Source organism: Ovis aries, chromosome 22, assembly GCF_016772045.2.
Source record: "Ovis aries strain OAR_USU_Benz2616 breed Rambouillet chromosome 22, ARS-UI_Ramb_v3.0, whole genome shotgun sequence".
In the NCBI taxonomy this organism is placed as follows: domain Eukaryota; kingdom Metazoa; phylum Chordata; class Mammalia; order Artiodactyla; family Bovidae; genus Ovis; species Ovis aries.
In genome coordinates this window covers 34,530,419-34,547,904 of record NC_056075.1, presented here as the reverse complement: position 1 = coordinate 34,547,904, position 17,486 = coordinate 34,530,419, and the positions used below count along the sequence as shown (strand labels likewise).

The 17,486-nt window shown below is 44.1% G+C and overlaps 1 protein-coding gene across 21 annotated transcripts in view; it reads left to right on the top strand.

Annotated features, from left to right (window-relative positions):
- The window catches only part of ABLIM1 (actin binding LIM protein 1), a 336,400-nt gene that overhangs the window by 239,371 nt on the left and 79,543 nt on the right, over window positions 1-17,486 (top strand). Inside the window, exon 1 of one of the 21 annotated variants that reach the window (XM_027960397.3) lies at window positions 9,057-9,224. The exons of the other annotated variants lie outside the window; for them this stretch is intronic. The gene's annotated coding sequence lies outside the window, so the exon portion shown is untranslated. Of the gene's footprint in view, window positions 1-9,056; window positions 9,225-17,486 lie in introns of those variants that run through there. 21 annotated transcript variants of the gene reach the window in all.

Sequence of the window (17,486 nt, the reverse complement as noted above, 5' to 3'; positions counted from 1 at the left end):
TTCTCTTAGTCTGTCTGTCCTTTTGCACAACTCCCTCCCCCAGGGAGCTCAGTGTTTACCAAGCTCTCTCACATTCCTTCAAGACCAGTGCTCTCTGGATTGGCTGGCTCTGCAGACAGGGCCACCCTGAGCAGGCACCTGGCCATCTGCACCGGAGCCTCCTGTGTGCTCAGACCCCAGAGACAAAAGGAAAGTGGTGTGTCTGCATTCTTCCCAGGAGAGGAGGGCAGGGCTCCGAGTCTCTCCCTGGCCTTCTTCCTCAGGCACCACACCCAGGAAATCAATCCTCCTGTCTTTCCAGAAGGGCTGGTGGCCCACATTGTGCTGGGGTGGGGTGTCTACTATGCCGCGTGTGCTCTCCTGGGAAGAATGTGTGACAGGGTCTGTTACAATTCGAATGTCTCACAATGTAAGAGACCCTGACACGCGGCCCGTGGCCAATCCTTAGTGCCTTTCCATCCCTACCCACGGGCAGCACTGTCTTTATCTATTAACTTGGAAGTGACGGATGAAAGGACAGGACTTAGGCTGGCTTTAGACCCTTCCTGCTGGATCCCCTGCAGTGTAGCAAATGTACACACCACGTGATTCAGCAAATCCTTTCCCTTGATTCTCTGAAGGGTTAAAAATGGTGGCTTTGTTTTATCTTGTTTTGTTTTTACTTTGTTTACTTTTCAATTAAAACTCCTTTTTCATAAAGCCCAAGGACAAATGTTTATGATGTTCCTGTAGAACTAATTCACATTACAAACTGGAGGTCCCATCCGCTTCCTTCCTTTTGCTGTATTTTAAGCATGCTCTGAAATGAGCAGGTCTTGGTCTGGGCTTACTTGTTATCTAATGAGAGGAAACATAAGCTCTTCCAGGGCGCTTGCATGGCAGATGGTCTTTTTGTCACCATCAAACATATAATTTGCAAAGACAGACTGAACGGTGAAGTCCCTCCTTTCTCGTTCCGTGCATGTCCTTAAATGCAAGCGAGGCTAATAAACCATGTTCAAGCAGAAAACTAATTGCATTCTTCTCATTCCTACTGTGGCCCCAGGAATGTGTACCTCCTTCCCCTTAATTGTGAACCCAAATATTTTTCTGGATCACAGAAGGGAAAAGAATCAAGTAATATTAGAAGTTTTGAGTCAGATGGTCTCTGCCCTGGTGAAGAATGAACCACCACAATAGGGGGCTTTTGCATAATAAAAATACTTAACATCTACAAGTGATCTCATAAATATTTGATCCTCACAATAGGCCTGTAAAGTGATGAAAGCAGTTACTACTGACCTCCATCTACAGATGAGGCTGCTGCGCTAGAGACCTGGAGGCTGACTGGTAACTGAACCATGATTAGAAGTCTCAGTTCTCAGAAGATAGAAACACGTATGTACATACGTGCACACCCACATATGCACACATACACACACACTGATTCATGATCCATGTGGCAGTAATCATTGCAGAGAACAAGTAACTAAACTGCCTCCTGAAATAACTTACAGAAGGACCAATATTTACCATTCCTGGTGAGATGAGGAAAATCTATCTGATGAGTAGCCTTGTTGTATCTATTTTCAGGGCAGTAAACATTTGCTGCTTCTTTGGTTTCCTTTATTCCTGTGTAAAATGTTGCCGAAGGTCAGGGACCCTGTGCACAGAGTAGGTGACATTTCTGCATAGTCATGCCTCATTCTGTCTTGCCCTCTTTACTAAGCTGGAGGCTCCACAAGGGCACCTGACTTGGGCCATGGAGACAATTGTAGGTGGATGGTGCTGTCTCAGGCGAGGGAACACACTTTGTTTACAGAGCTCTGGTTGAGGATGCCGCAGAGCTCCATGGAGAGTCAAGAGGAGCTTTGAGGCCATTCCAATACAGGCACGCATTGGTCACTTTTCCTAATTTAAAATAGAACTTAACAATAAACTTCAGAAATGGCTTCATCTTAAATATGAGTTAAGCAAGGTATGCTATATTCATACAATGGAATATTATTTAGCAATAAAAAAGAACAAGGTCCTGATTACCTGCTACAGAATGGACGAACCTTGAAAATATCCTAAGTGAAAGAAGCTAGTCACAAAAGATCACCAATTAGATGATTCCTAGAATGGACAGATCTGTAGAGACAGAAAGTCTACTGGTTGTTGCCTGGGTCTGGCGGGAGAAGGAAATGACGGTCAGTGGGTATGGAGTTTTGTTTGGAGGTGATGAAATGTTCTTAAATTAGATAGTAGTGATGGTTGCACAAGTCTGTGAATCAATCAATACTAAAAACTACTGAATTGTACACTTTTTTCTAAAAAGGTGAATTTTATGGATATCTCAGGGTAGGTAGGTAGGTAAATAGACAGATATACATACATATATGTCTGTCCATCTATGCAGAGATATACAAGGTGATAGAGAGTTGGAATCCAGTATTTCTCAGTTTCCATATCTGTAAGATGAGGCTGCTAATTGCTACCTCATAGAGCTGCAGCATTTGAAAATAAAGGCATGAAAATCTTTAGCATAATTAGTAGCCAGGTTAGTCCCTTCTCCTTTCTCTCTCTCCTTTCTTCCAGTCTTTGATAGTTTCACTTATTAGAAAGTGGGTAAAGCACAAGAGTGGGCTTCCCTGGTGGCTCAGACAGTAAAGAATCTGCCTGCAATGCAAGAGACCCAGGTTCAGTTCCAGGGTCAGGAAGATCCCCTGGAGAAGGGAATAACTACCCGAATGGCTACCCACTCCAGTATTCTTGCCTAGAGAATCGCATGGACGGAGGAGCCTGGCTGGCTACAGTCCATAGGGTCGCAGAGTCAGATAACGCTGAAGCGACTTAGCACATGTGCGTAGAAGGGACAAGAACAGAGATTCAAGTCAATAAATGTCTTCATGCCAGAGTGTCTCTGAGCTTCTTTCCTTTGTGGGCTTTAAACTTTCATTCCCTCGCATGCTCATAGGTTGTCATTGCACAGAACTGTGCCCTTGATCATAGTGTGTGACCTGATTAACATATAATCTCCCCAGCGTGGGAGAGGAAACTCAAGTTTAAGTTTGAAGTATGGTTTATGACACATTGGTCACAATATCTTATTTGCAGATAATAACCTGGTGCTAATATTTGATTCCCTGCATCATTAATAGATTAGGAATCAGCCCAGGAGAGCACAAGAAGCACGCTGACATGACAAATGGTTGGAGGAAAATTTCTCTGATTCACCCAAAGTTATCCACTTTGTCCTACATTAATGATAAGAGGAAATATGTTGCCAGGGTAACAGAAGACTGTTCACAGGCAGTAAAGTTTCGATATTTATTTTTAAAAGTCACCCCATTTCTGCCAGCACAAATGGAAGGGCTTTCTTCTCCGGAAATGACATTTTGAAAAGAGTTTGTGTTTTGAGTTAAAAAGATGTTTTGTTTTTCAGTGTTATTCCACTTCAGAGAGTTTAGCTTCTTGCTGGTGAAGTGTGGGGGTGGGGTGACAGTCGAGGAACGTGACTCTTCCTGAGAAATCAGCAAGAAGTACTGAGCATGTGCTGGTGGCCCTGCCTTAGGGGCCGCAGAAGGTGTGAGATTCAGGACTCATTCTCAGATAGATAAGGCATACATTTCTAAAAGTAATAGGGTGTCTGAGCCCAAAATTAGGAATCAGGGTCCAGGGCACCCCTAGGGCCCATGAGTACCCAAAGCTGTTGCAGCATCTTTAGTCTGAGGGCAATTCTTAATGGTGGTATTGAGTTTTAGAAATAGCTAAGACCTGCTGTATAGTGCAGGGAACTCAGCTGGGTGCTCTGTGATGACCTAGATGGGTGGGCGTGGGGAGTGGGAGAAGGAGGTCTAGGAAGGAGGGGATAGATGTATACATATAGCTGAGTCACTTCATTGTGCAGCAGAAACTAGTAACACTGTAAACCAATTATACTCCAATTAAAAAAAAAAGCTAGAACCCAACAGCAGAGAGGCAGCCTGCCTAGACAGGTGGCCAGCAAGTTCAGTGATGGGATGGGTCTCTGGGCTGGCCGCTGTTCTGAGCACAGATGTGATGACCCGTCAGAGTTGTCCATTCTCCTCACCAGGACCCAGCACATCCTGAGCTGCAGAAGGCTTATATGTCTGTGTTCTCATGGACTCAGAGCACCTGTCCTTCTTCTTCCTGCTGATCCCCACCTGTTCCCATCCCTGGCTCTGTTCATATCTCCTTCACCACTATAAACCTAAAAAGGAAGACTATACCCCTTCTTCTGGAGAAGGCACTGGCACCCCACTCCAGTACTCTTGCCTGGAAAATCCCACGGATGGAGGAGCCTGGTAGGCTGCAGTCCATGGGGTCACTAAGTGTCGGACAACTGAGCGACTTCACTTTCACTTTTCACTTTCATGCATTGGAGAAGGAAATGGAAACCCACTCCAGTGTTCTTGCCTGGAGAATCCCAGGGACGGGGGAGCCTGGTGGGCTGCCGTCTATGGGGTCACGCAGAGTCGGACACGACTGAAGCGACTTAGCAGCAGCAGCAGCAGCATACCCCTGCTTCTAAGGGATCGATTCCAGGGTGCTTCACCTGCCCTGCACTGGGACCTTCAGTGAATTCCAAGGTAATTGTCATGACCTTTTCTTGGCGGAACAGAAAGAGAGTTCAATCTTTGACAATGTATCTCAGTACACAAGATAACTAGGGGCCCACAGTTGTGTGAGGGCCTAGTAAGAGGCACACATCATAAATGACCGGGAGTTTAAAAGAGATTCTTGTCAATTGTTAGAAGTCAGCTTTGGATCTTGAGGAACGAGAAGGTACAGGCAGGTGAGAGCAAGCAGTTTATCTCCATTTGCTTTTGTGACTGACGTCTTGGGTCACTTTTTTCCTACCTTGTTTGTTTGTTTGTTTTATTTTCATGTTACCATTTGGTTTAATTGCATCCTTATTGTGTGCCGTTCTCCACTTCAAATCATTTTTGTAATCAGGGTGTAAGCTTAAAAAATTAAAATACTATATCTTTTCCATTGGTGACTAGTGTTATTTTAATTTAATTATGAAATACATTGACTTTTGTGGGTTCATCTGAATCCATTTCTCCATCTGAAAAGTCATCCCTATTAGAAAATGCCTGTAACCCTCTTGGATCTGCCCACCTGGCTGATGGTAGATGGGCTTTCTATGCCCAGATCAAGCCCCTCTCCTGAAACCCAGGTTTTGTCTCTAGGGGGTGTGGGGTGGGGGTGGGGAGGATTGTGACAGCCCTTCAGGTCTCAAGAAATGACCTCTAGCTTGTGGATTCATGAAAACTCAGAGAAAAGGTGGTATACTGAGTTACCTTGGCTCTATTGTGTCCTTATATTTTGTCCACTTAGTCTCTTGAAGCAAATGTACAACTGGAGGTGGGGAATGGTTAGATATTGAGACATGGAACTATTGGAGCTTCCCTGGTGGTCCAGTGCCCAAGACTGTGCTCTCCAGGTGCAGGGGGTCTGGGCTCAATCTCTGGTCAGGGAACTAGATCCCACATGCTGCAACTAAGTATCCTGGGTACTTGCAACTGAGACCCCGAGCAGCTATAGAGAGAGAGAAAGAGGAAGGGAAAGAGGGAGAGAGAGAGAAAGAAGCGTGGCGCCGTCTTCAGGTCACTAGGACAACTTCCGTTCTCTCTAGGTGAGGATGTGAGACAGTCCACGTACGTGGTCCAGGAGGTGGAGAGTGCTCCAGGGGAGATGGGCGCCTTGAGTCCCCTTGGCCCAGGCAGTGATGCTGCCCTTCTGCCTGTCTACTAGGAACAGGCTTCCTCCCCTCTTGTTTTCCACCGGAATATGCTTTCTTCCTGGACCTCACGGCTTCCTGTCTTGTGAGGGATGCTGTGCCAGTTCCAGCAGATGGACCTGCTTGGAGTTTGCCAGGAGTGACAGTGAGGGCTGGTGCCTCTCCAGCCTGGAGGAAGTGAACTGGTTCACTAATCCCTTTCCCAAAAGGACACTTGGGACTGGCCCTGCAAATGAAAACTGCTTATAAACCACCTAAAAATTTTCATGGCCCTGCAGGTAAACGCAAAGCTGCAGGCATCTTGGAAACGTAGGATGAGGAATTCTGGAGCTCGAAGTGGCTTTAGGTAAGGTGAGAGAGGGAAGTGTGGTTAGTAGAAAGAACTGCCACTGCCACACACACCAGGATTTGATTACAGTACCTACATTCAGAGCCGAGCAATGGGTAGCCAGTTGCTTAAACTCTCTGAGCCTCAGCATGCTCATATTGTAAAATATGGATAATCTTTACCTCTTAAAGGCTTAAATCAGATTATAAATGAGTCACCACTGTCTAGCATACAATTTTTTCTTGTTTTCTTCCTTTACAAAGAAACACCTTTTTGTAAAAGCCTAGTACATTAAATTGGGCTTCCCTGTGGCTCAGATGGTAGAGAATCTGCCTGCAGTGCAGGCAACCCGGGTTCAAACCCTGGGTCAGGAAAATCCCCTGGAGAAGGAAATGGCAACCCACTCCAATATTCTTGCCTGGAGAATCCCATGGTCAGAGGAGCCTGGTAGGCTACAGTCCATGGGGTCGCAAAGAGCCGGACACCACTGAGCGACTCACACACACAGTACATTAAATTAGCTCATAACTTCCTGTCTGAATGGATTCAGGCTCACCCCTATCATTTACTCTCTGATGGAGTTAAGTCTGTGATCATTTAAGATGCACAAGCTGATACTCATGCTGATGCTTTCTTTTGAAATTTTCTTAGATCACTTAACTATTGACATCTACATGCCCATAAATTCAACCTGCCATTGTTTTAGCAAGTATTTTGTATTCCTTTTTAATACTGGAATGGGTTTCCATTTCCTACTCCATTTAAAGCATCTAGCAGCTATGAAATACAGATTTGTTGATGAATGCTTGTTTTTCCCGTTATTAATTTCTGTCGTGGCCTTCACATACTCTTTGGGCCTAAATTCCTCACCATCTCACTAATTACTAGTTTCTTTTCCCTCACGTGGGAAAGCAATGCCCACAGCCTTTCTCCTGTCAGTGTTGGTTGTTATGTCCACCTGAGTGTGGTCTGTAGACTCCTGGAGGTCTTGTCTTTTCTGTGTGTAACTGCTCTGTATGATGCCCAGCACATCTGCCTAGATGGGGCCCTACACGGCATCTGGGATGACGAGGAAGAGGCATCTTAGCCTCTGCAGCTGTAAGTGCTCCAATATCAGCTCCTTTATATAAACTGAGTCCCTTTGGAACATATGTTAACCAACTGCCACTATGATTAGCAGCACGTTTGTTTACATCTCTTACAGTTCACCCTGGTGAAGTGATTCAACCATCTTTGGTAAATTCGCAGAGTTGTGCAACCATCATCACAGTCCAGTCTTAGGGCATTTCCATCCAGCAGACCCCTCTGTTGACCTTTCAGTTCTTTACTCTTCACTTTCTTTCCCACAATCACATCCATGTGAATATAGATTAGTCAGGTTGACAGGAAAGGCACCTCATTATTGCTCATTAAGGGCTACCCAATCAGGCAGGCTTCTTGAAACTTTTGAGTCCATCTGCTGGTGATTTGGGACCCTTTTCAATGGGAAATTTGCTTGGTAAATTTGCAGATGAACCATCCTCTTCCTCTTCATCCTGGAAGATGTAGAGATGGCTAAAGAAATAAAGTCTGAAAGAGGAGCTGATACTTCAAATGTGGGAGAGTAGACAAGGATTAAGTCTTGAGGGCAGTGATCCCAGTTCTTAGGTTTCAGTATTTCTAGCCCTGTGCCTGGGGGGCTGGCTGGGTTTCCCTTTTTCCTTTGTAAGGAAGGACTCCTTCCCTCCTCTGACAGACAGTGACTGCCTACTAATATCCCAAACAAGAGGCGATGTTCTGAAATCACCTGGATATCTTGTTTAAAGTATGGATGACCAGACCTCACCCAGTGATTCTAGGGGTCCAAGCTAGGGCTGGAAATCTGCATGTTACCATGCTCTGGTGATTCTGGTAGGGCCAGGGGGCTACAGATCAAACTTACAGAAACTGGCCTGACAAGGGTGTGGAGAAAGCACATTCCTGAAGGCTTCTTGGAAGGAAAATGCACTAGAAATTTAGCTAATCCCCTGTAGTTATTATAATGTGTAACCCAGTAGCTTCCTCTTCATTTTAGAAGCACTGTTTTATTGCTGAAATCTTTACATTTCTTCAGCAATGTTTGGGATTGTTTCCAAACAAATTTAGATTCCACACAAGTCTTTTTATTAGCTGATCTTTACGAGCAAATAATCTCTATGAAAAATTCCCCTAAATCACTTAAGTCTTGTTAAAAATGAGAAGAGTCATAACAGAGTCTTGCCTTACTCCCAAGGAAAGGCTTCAGAAAAGGGACTGGGCTAGCCTGGTAGAAGGCTTCGGGCTCCATCTGTTCCTTTACAAACATGCAGAGCTGGGTTCACCTGGAATTTCTGTAGGTTTAGTGGACAGTGAGGTAAGGTGTGTAAAGTACCTGGAATGTAGGTACTAATAATTCTTGCTGCAATGGGGAACACAAGATGAAATGTGCCAACAACATGAATCATGGAAACTTGATACGCGAAGTTTGGGGGCGGGGATCACATTTCTCTGAAAAAATGTGAACAGTCTGAAATACAAAAATTCTGAATAACAAGTGGAAACCAAAATCAAGTTTCACTGTGTTTTATTACACTTGTGTAAAGGGTGCCATACAGTGTGTCTCTGATGCAGTGACTTAGGAGAGGAGGCTCTTTGATGGCTGTGTATCTTTCCATCCTCTCAAATCTAAGAAAGAAACTTAAAAAGCACAATACTCTAGTTTCAGTGCAAGCCTCTGCCTCGGGGACAATCACTGTCAGATCAGTGGTGCAGACAAGTACGGGTGAATGTGTAGAAATGGTACTTTCCCCACCTGCAGTTAAAAGAAAGAAAACCTACCCCCCTCCTTTTTCAGACACATGGACTGGTCCGTTAGTGGTGGCTGTGTGTGTTTAACTAGTTAAGTGCAGCGGGAGAGGGAGGGTGGGAACGCCTGCCCTAGTCATTTCTTTTTTCCGGTGTGCGTCTCCAGAGACACACAGGTTTCGTTAGTCTCGCTTCAGAGGGGAGCTCGCTCCTGTCCCCCAGGCGGGCAGGGAGCCCCGGTCTCGCGGGCTGAGATCTGGCGTTTACAAGCCTCTTGACAGTGTTGTGGGTTTGAAGCCCAGAGGAGCTCCCTTCTCCGAACAGCCAGGAACCAAAGTAGAAGAAAAGGAGCCCGGGCTTAAGGTAAAGCGACATTGCTGGAGGTGTCCTTGGCTTTGCCGGGCAGACATGAAATGCCCGGCTTCCTGGGCGACATCGGAAACCCCCCGAGTCCTCCAGATGGGATGGGCAGGATGCTGGCCCTAGAGACCACTTGCACTGGTCCGAAGGACATTTTGCTTAAACTTTTTGCTTGTGATGCAAAATAAACTACGGAGCTTAAAAAAAAAAATATCTAGTAATAAAGAGCAGGAAAAGGCGGGTTATTTGAATGAGAGGAATAGTTTATTGACCATTTAAACAATGTTTGTGTTTTTTCAGGCTGCTACCCCCAGGGTAAGAAAGGAGAGTGTGGTTTCCAGAGGGTTTTGTTTGATTGTCTAGTTGTAGAGCTCCATGAAATTTATATTTGAGATGAAAGAATTTAAGAATCATAGAGGATTCGGTGGTCAAGAAGTGAGAGGACCTGAGTCAATTTATCTGTTACTATAGATGTGTATTTTTTTTTTCTTTAAGAAATTTCCCATGAATGAATATGAGGAAGTAAAACATTTGGGTATTATTCACATTTTGTTACAGGTTGAAAGAGCCTGGTTGTGGTCTCTCTACCATCTTTGGGCAGGAAATGTTAGAAATCTAGAGATTCTTGCCTTATTCTAATGCAAACAGTTTTTCTGAAAACCTAGTTATTAATCAAACCATGCTCCAAAGTTTATTTTTGAGAAAAAAAAAAAAAGATGTTTTAAAGTACTCAAGAAGAAAGGAGACAAGAAAAATCTTCTTAACCATGAAAGAAATAGATTTATGATTTGGGAAAGGTTAAAAAAAAAAAAAAAGTGAGTCTAGCCAAAAAGTCAGCAGGAGTGGGGTTGCCATGGCAGCCTCGTCTATCCCTTAACTGGGATTGGGGATTTAAGCGAAAATTGAGCCTGTTTTCTCTGAGACAGTCTCAGGAGGTATGTTAAGAGGATGTGAAGTTATTTAGATTATCCGAACAGGTTCTGACAAGTAAGTGAAAATAACTAATTAAAATACTGTTGCCGTTCTACAATGGATCAAAAGGCTTGTTGAGTCATGATGGACTTACAGAAGAGGTGAATTTGCCATGGCTCATTGGTATAAATTATTCTGAGAAGGCTGTTTAAGACTAAGTGTGAGGCCTGGCCCCAGCCTCTCAAACAAGATGAGAATGCCCATTTCAACCTAGTGTTTTCAGGTGGGTTCCTACAGCGTTTTCCTGTGCCGCTGAGTTTAACCCTTGTATCAGTGGCTTATCCGACTGGTTCAGGGAATATCATATCATGACAGCAGAGGTCTGCAAGATTTCCCCTCCAAATAAATAGTAGTTAATTTAAAAGGATTGTTGTTGTTGTTCAGTTGCTAAGTCGTGTCTGACTCTGTGACCCCATGGGCTGTAGCCCACCAGGCTCCCCCTGTCCATGGGATTCTCCAGGCAAGAATATTAGAGTGAGTTGCCATTTCCTCCTCCAGGGGATGTTCCCGACCCAGGAATCGAACCCATGCATCCTGCATTGGCAGGCGGGTTCTTTACCACTGAGCCACCAGGGAAGCCTAATTTATGGAAAAGTCCAAAATACTCAGGACTCACATGCCAGCTGTCTAGAGGGACGATCATGATTTTGCCCCTTATGTAGCAGCTTTCTCAAGTCAGCACCGCTGACATGTTGGAGAGGATGATTCTTTGTTGTGGGGAAGAGTCCACTGTTTAGCAGCATCCCCGGTACCCATGATGGTAGCAATGCCCTCCCCAGCTCAACAACTGAAAATGTCTCCAGACATTGCCAAATGTTCTGTGCAGGGCAAAATCACCCCCTAGTTGAGAACCATTAAGTAACCACTTTTGAGACCCACTGGGAGGACCATGACAGGGAGGCGTGACCCCAGGGGAGGGTGTTTATCAAAGGAACAGGAACAGAACAAATATTTTGTCCTGCATTTTGGTCTTTGTTTTCTTTTTGTTTGAGGTCACATCCTGGGCTGGGTCAGGGAGCTGAGGTAAGCACTTTTCTGGGTATACATCCTTGTGCTCCCAGCCTCTCCCCTCATGGGCCTTTGTGGGCCTTATTTTTTTTTAATTTATTTATTTTTAATTGAAGGATAATTGCTTTACAATATTGTGTTGGTTTCTGCTATACATCAACATGAATCAGCCATAGGGGCCACAGTCCATGGGATTGCAAAGAGTCAGACATGACTGAGCAACTTAACACACGCATGAACTCCAGAACTTTGGCCACCTCATGCAAAGAGCTGACTCACTGGAAAAGACCCTGATGCTGGGAAGGACTGAAGGCAGGAGGAGAAGGGAGTGACAGAGGATGAGATGGTTGGATGGCATCACTGATTCAAAGGACAGGAGTTTGAGCAAGCTCCGGGAGATGGTGAAGGACAGGGAAGCCTGGCATGCTGCAGTTCATGGGGTCGCAGAGTGGGACACAACTTAGCAACTAAACAACAACAAAAATAACGTATGTCTGATACAATTCCTGATCAAACTTCTCTAAAAGTGCATCCCAGGAATGCACTATTAAAAAAAAAAGAAGAACCTCATAGCACATTTTATAAGGCAAATAATTACCTAGAACTTATCAGGTCTGTAAATACAGGTCTTTTTGATATCTGAGCTTTGTGTAAATCTGGTCACACCTATTTGGTGTTTCTTCTGGAGCCTGTAATGCTTCCTTTTCTTTTGTTCTTCCCACCCTGACCCAGCGAGTCTCAAACTTCATGGTTGTCTGAGACTTGGGTCTCATTTTGTCAATGAAATAAAAGTCACAGCCTTTTTCCAATTCACTGATAACAAAAAAGTCAATGGCTGGAACATTTTCCATTTAAAAGTTTTCTTACACCTTTTGCATATGCTGTTGTTTATTTGCTCTCAGAAGTTAACAGATTACAAAAATGAATGAAATTGTAACAAATACTGGGACAAAACAAAATAGCCTGTTTTGCTTAGTTTTACTTTACTTTTTTGGTGGACTTCTCCTATAGCTTTAAATTTTATAAGTATACCTTTATAATCTTATTAAACAGCTTTGATACACAAGTGATAATGTCACATTTTTGTTGGCATTACTCGAAGAACATCATGAGATGCTCTAAACACCATAGTACATTACAGGGTAGCTGCCACAGGCCGCTCTGGGAGAGAACCTCCCCCGTAGTCCCCCCATTTGGGGTCAGGGTGGAGCCTGACATTGGTTGAGCTTATCAGGAAACACCTCTGCTTGCTGGAGTCATTCTTGGTGATGGGGCTGGAATGGCCCATGGTGTTTTCTGTGTTTCATTTATCTCTACCTGGAGGTACCTATGTAACCAACACCTTGTGCTCTCTTGAAAGCATTTCCTTATTTGAAAAATCCACCCCCTCATTCACTAGACCTAAGATCTGTGAATACAGAGAACACTAGTGTTTAGGCCCGTTTTATCACCAGGATGTATTGACAGAACAGTGCCTACCAATGTTGTCTGCTCAGTAGATGATAAATAAACAAGTGAATGTCAGTGATTCTCCTGAAAAGACCACCTGCGAGCTTGGTCTGCAAAAAACTCGTGTGTCTACAACCTGGGTCCTGTCCGTGTAGTCTGTTCTGTGTATTTTTTTTTCAAGAGGAGAAATCCGGTCCCCATCCAAGCAGGCTTTACTGTTTGAAGGACTACCAGGAAGTCTTTTAAGGATTTAGAAAAAGTGGTTCTGGGGGTTGTAAAGATAAAGGGGAGAACTTTATAAATTTTTCTTCATGAAGCCCAGAAATTAGACTTCTGCTCTTATATTCAAAGCCCTACGTGCCAAAGTTGTCTCGTGGTTTCAGTAAGAGAAAGAGTTTACTATCCCTAGCACTTGATTCAAAGGCAATGCATTGCCATTCTCTTTGTTTTCAAGAAAATTATCCAGTCAAATGAGCATGTAGATCAGAAATGCAAAAAAAAAAAAAAAAAAAGAGCCTTATATGCTCTATGTGTTGGAGCATGAAGTCTTAGAGAGTTAGAAATATCTACTGGAAAGTCAGATGCTGCTGCTTAAAACAGCCAACGTTTCTTGGATTAGCTATCAGGCTGTGGGGTGTCCAGGTGAGGCAAATAACTTGAAATGTGCCTGGAATATGCAGGATGTAAGGATATAATGGTGGTAGGTAAAAGAGCCCAAGATAGTCTTTTATTTATTTATTTTTATTTTTACTTTATTTTACTTTACAATACTGTATTGGTCAAGATATTCTTAATACTGAGATATTCTTAATACTGAGATTCAGGGACTGTCCCCAGCTTCATTTTCTTTCCTTTTTTAACTTTTTATTTTATATAGGAGTATTGCTGATTAACAATGTTGTGATAGTTTCAGATGCACAGCAGAGAGACTCAGCCACGCATACACATGTATCCATTTTTCCTTTCCCTTCCTGGCTACCACATAATATTGCCCAGCTCCCTTTTCTAAAGCAGAACCTCTGGTATGTGTCTATATGGGCAAGAATGAGTCTAACCACTGTCTTAAGCTGCCCAGGCTTAAATTGTGACCTTTCAGGGAGGGGGCCCGAATAAAAGAGAAAACAAACCTCACTGCTTTTCTTGTTCACCAAGTCCAGAATGTCTTTGACAAATGCATGTCTGTGTCCTTCTCAGCATTACTGGTTCACACGGAGGTCATTTTTGGCTCATAAACATTAGATGAAGCAGAAATGCTTGCTTACGCTTCAGACTGCTTTTATCTCTCCCTCCTGCTAGATAATAATTGTGTTGGTTTGTCTTGGGGCTTCGCAGCTGCCTCCTTGCATCCGTGCTTATATCCGTATACCTCGTCCAAATAAACACACTTGAAAAGGTAGAGAAGTGTGTTTTGAACTGTTTAAAACATCCTCTAACAGAGAGTTTTAGTCCAGCATTCTGCTTTGTTTTGGCAACTTGTTTAGGATGCAAAGTGTATCTGGTTCTGGCAACAGATTAAAGGTGTCAGATTCTTATATAACTAAGTTTAGGGCCAAAGGACTGGGCCGGGTCAGGGGGGTGGTGGTGGTGCCGATTTCCAGTCTGTCTTTGTGTTTTTTAAAGAGTTTTAAAGCATAAGGAAAAAAATATGTGCCTGAGTGAAGTTTTTGTTTTGACTTTTAACCTCAGAACTGTAAAACCTTATCTTGGCTTAGCCAGCCCTCTGCAATTAAGCTCTTGCTCCCTTGCTCACCTACATCTCTTCCCCCATTCACTCCAGCTCACTAGCTTGCTTTCTGTCCCTTAGGCACTCTCTCCTGCCGTCTCAGAGTCTTTAGACTCAGACTCTGAGTTCCCTCTGCCTGGAATATTCTTCCCCAGGGTTATCTTGTATCCCCTGGCCATGCATGGCACTTTCCCCACCGTGATCTGAAATTCTTCTTTGTATACATGTCATTGTCTGTCACCCGTGGCTAGATGGTGTTGCCATGTTTCCAGCGCCTAAAATAGGATCTGCAATTGGATCTACAAACAGAAACAGATGCACAGACATAGGAAACAAACTTAAAGTTACCATAGGGGAAAGGGAAGGGGAGGGATACATTAAGAGCTTGGGATTAACAGATACACCCTACCTTATATAAAACAGATAAACACCGAGGTCCTACTGTATAGCACAGGGCATGCATGCTCAGTCACTCAATCATGTCCTACTTTTTGTGACCCCATAAACTGTAGCCCACGAGGCTCCTCTGTCCATGGGTTCTCCAGGCAAGAATACTGGAATGGGTTGCCATTTCCTCCTCCAGAGCATCTTCCCGACCGAGGGATTGAACCTGTGTCTCCTGTATTGGCAGGTACATTCTTTATCACTGAGCAACCTGGGAAGCCCATAGCACAGGGAAATAGATTCAATATCTTGTAATAACCTATAATCCTATAATGGAAAAGAATCTGAAGAAGAATGGCGCTAGTGGTAAAGAACCTGCCTGCCAGTGCAGGAGACATAAAAGACATGGTTCAGTCTCTGGGTTGAGAAGATCCCCTGGAGGAGGGCATGGCAACCCACTGCAGTATTCTTGCCTGGAGAATCCCACGGACGGAGGAACCTGGTGGGCTACAGTCCACAGGGTCGCAGAGTCAGACACGACTGAAGCGACTTTAGCACAGCAATCACTTTGCTGTATACCAGAGGTTAACACAAGAATGTCAATCAACTATACTTCGGTAAAGTAAAATGAAATGGTATCTCGTGGAAGGTAGGTAGATGCTTGATAAATGGATGGTGGATGGCTGGGTGGATGAATGCATGAGGAGCAAGGAAGGGAGGCGTTGGGGGCTATCTGCTTAGTAATCTCTTACTCCCTTTAAATCTAACTGAGTGTTCCCCTTCTGTGGTGCCCCCTGGCTCCCGAGCACCCTCCTGACCTGCCATATTATACCAACAGTGTCACCTTCTTTTGGGATTAGCCACCCTTCATGCACGCACACTTCTGCAGGGTAAGCATTGGGGCAGGAATATCTAGTAAAGGGTAGTGTGGGCTGTAGTTATTGAAAGTTCTTACTGCCTTTGCACTTTATAAACATTTCTCAGTAAAGTCCTTTCATCAGTGTGCATTGCTGTGTAATAACTCTCACCTTTGTATTTCATAAAAGGAAACTGAGGCTCAGAGCAGCCACCCAGTGGCATACAAATGGTTACTGGCAGAGCCCAGGTTTGAATCCAGGATGTCTGTCTCTAAAACGCAGATTCTATGGCCTTTGTCTCCTCCTCAGGTGTCTGGCGCCTAACTCACAGGCCTGCCATCAGCTTTTGCCAAATGAATGAAACCTAAGACCTCACCCCACATACTCCCTCTGTTTCTTATTCTTTGAGCTCATAAACATTATTTATAGCATACTATAAACATTATTTGGAGAAGGCAATGGCACCCCACTCCAGTATTCTTGCCTGGAAAATCCCATGGACAGAGGAGCCTCGTTTATGATATTACTTGCAATATTATATAAATATTATAAAAATGAGTCTATAAGTTCATCTCTAAGGACAACCAGCTTGTATATCTTAAGTCATTTATTTTTTTTTAACAGACAAGGCTTAATGATTCTTTAAACTCTCATTTTTTTCATGTAAGCAAATCCATTAGTAAAAAGCTCAGCTATTGTTGAGTCACCCGAATGAACTTTAACCAAGGTGGTTCCTGGGCATCCCTAGGAATCAGTTTCCCTGTCTTCAGTTCCTAGTGTTACTTTGATTTTCCTTAAAGCATAAAGCTTCTACTAAAAAAAATATCACCATAGCAGCCATACGTAAATGTTTTAAGTGAGAAAGACTAGGCAAAAGCCTAAAATCGTAAAATGTGTCAGCCTTTCTTCCATATTTTCAGCATAACCAAGTGGTGGTGGTGGTGGTGTAATTGCCAAGTTGTGTCTAATTTTTGTGACCTCATGGACTGTAGCCTTCCAGGCTCCTCTGTCCATGGAATTCTCCAGGCAAGAATACTGGAGTGGGTTGCAATTGCTTCTCCAAGGGATCTTCCCAACCCAGGGCTCAAACCCAGGTCTCCTGCATTGCAGGCGGTCTCTTGCATTTCAGGTGGATTCTTTACCAACTGAGCCACTAGGAAAGCCTTAACCAAGTGGAGGGGAAGGCAACTGGAAGCATTTGGTTACATTAAAAATATGGAAGAATGGCTGCCACCAGTCTTTTTTGGTTGACTACAGGATGTTTCGTTGCTGAAGTTGAAAGCCAAGATCAGAAGCCTTTGCTGACACATAAATGTAATTCTCTAAGCCCATTCTGAGATGATAAACTGCTGAGTTTTCATAGAGTTGATGTGGAAATAGATTATTGCACTCATGCCCAGAGTGTTCACATCTGTGGTGTGCCCGGTAATGTGAGTGTTCAGGTGGGAACTTGGCAGCCTATATTGGGTGCAGGTCCCTCATCGTCTGGCCTCTTCAACTTTCTAGCATGCGACAAGCCCTGATGACAACTCTAACAGGGCAGAGCCTGCAGCCTTGTCAGGCTGGTCCGTCAAACCTTTCCTTGGCACATAACCAAGTTTCACCCAGACTTGAGGCCAACGCAGCTGGTTCCCATTTTCCTTGATGGGAGGATAATCAGGAAGATGGTGTCCATGTGCTATGTATTGATGTGATATATCAAAAGTCTGGCCAGCACTGGGGATGAGACCACCGAGAGGTGCCCTGTTGTGAACCCCAACATGGGACCCGGCTTCTCCATTCATCACAGCCACTCCTGGCCCTTTAACCATCCCTGAGCAAAACCGGAGTTGTGTTTGACTTTTTAACACAACTCTCAAGCCCTGTAATGGT